Raw genomic sequence first — 1824 nt, forward strand, 5'->3', positions numbered from 1 at the left:
GGAGCCCTGAAAATATTTTCTACTGTAACACGGTGTTATGGTATGGGACAGGCTGGGAAACATTCGTCTGCTCTAATCTGGCTACTACGACCATCCCATAGTATTACAGCACCTCACCTTGTCCTCCACTCAAGGAACCGGCTGTGTGACCTTGGTCAAGGAGCCTCTCTCCTTCAGCCTTGTTTTTGCCATGTGAAAATAGGGATAAAGACGCCTGTCACATCTAGGGAGGGCACAATGTAAATCCAGGAGGTTTCCTTCCTTGACCCACACAAAAGCATTTGAGATCCTTGCCCTGAAGAAGCTCAGCCCCCAATCGGACATGTAAGAAAGAGGCTAGGTATTATTAAAGCATGTGGATTAATCCTAATTGTATGCCCCAGGTTTTGGCCTGAGCATGAGTGTGTATGAGAGGGAGTCTGGAGTCAGACAAGCAGGCCTGTCCTCTGGCTGGGCAATGATGGGAAGACACAGCTCTTTTAGGGTGTGTTAGTTTGACAGCAAGGAGGAATACAAAACTCTAAAACTCTTGGTTCAGAGGTGATACCTTTTATTAGACCAACTAGAGAATAGCAAAAAAAAAAATTAAAAAATCTTTCTTTGCAAGCTTTTGGGCACACGCACCCTTCTTCAGCCTGAGGGGAAATTAAAGACGGTAAAAGTCCCCTTAGGTAGAAAATAAATTTCATTTTGCACAAAGGAAGCTGAAGGTGGATGTATGTTCCTTGGGGTCCATGAGAATCCCTTTGTGTGAGCTGCTCTTTGATGTGCAGATGAGGCAGTCTCTCTTCCCTGGTGGTGTCAGATGGCAGAAAGGCAGGGAGGGAGGTGTAGAAATCTTCCTTTCTTGTTTAGCAATGAAGTCTATAATTCCAAAAATGGCTAAAATCGGCACCCAGGTGTGATGGAGAGAGCTAGGCTCTGGGATGCTGATCTGGATGAATCAGTAAGGATTGCCCGTATTGAATTGATGCTGTAAACTCCAGGATAGGTGCTAATTAATGAAACTACATCAGATCCTTGCCTAGCATAGCTAATTAGTTGGATATTCATTCATGTGGCAGGGAAGCTAGTTAAGGTTGAGTCCTCCTCCGCAGCCTAGACTGAGCTCCCCACAGGGAGTGTCAGAGATGCAGTGCCCCCACTGCTGGGCTTGCCACACGTGCGCGCGCGCGCACGCACACACACGCACACACGCACGGGTGCGCACACACACACGCACACACACGGGGGGGGGCACGGAGGAGGGGTGCAACTTCACCCAAACTTTAAAGCCAGCTGCCTGGGAGCAGCAGCAGTGATGGAGTCAATTGACTTCTTGGCTCATTATCATCTCCCTGATTCCTGCTAATCTCTGCACTCTAGATGTGTTAATGCTCTCCTTTTCAAGGGTCTTTATCTTCCATTGATCAAGTTATCCTTTCTTGTGCAATTTTGCTGTTCACCACACCTGGTAATGTGTCTCTTCTATTTCACAGCCCTGTAGACTATTTTAACTCTACCTAAAACCCTTCCCTGAGGTGTGGTAATATTAACTCAGGTGTAGAAATGACTGACAGTACAGTATTGGGAGGCACGATCAAGGCAATCTGAATAAAAGGCATACATTAAACTATAATAACTACAAGACTCATGACACAACATTTTTTGACTATTTGGCTACTTTTTTTGCCTAGTTTGTTGTTTTTTCTTGAACTTCATATATATATATATATATATATATATATAAAATCAAGCCAAGTAGTGCGCATTCCAATAGTTATATTTGTTTTGGCTTTGATCTTAAACTGAATAACCCAGCACTAGCCTCCTGGCACATTAGTA

This window comes from Gavialis gangeticus, unplaced genomic scaffold (assembly GCF_001723915.1).
Source record: "Gavialis gangeticus isolate Ggan-Ray unplaced genomic scaffold, GavGan_comp1, whole genome shotgun sequence".
Lineage (NCBI taxonomy): Eukaryota > Metazoa > Chordata > Crocodylia > Gavialidae > Gavialis > Gavialis gangeticus.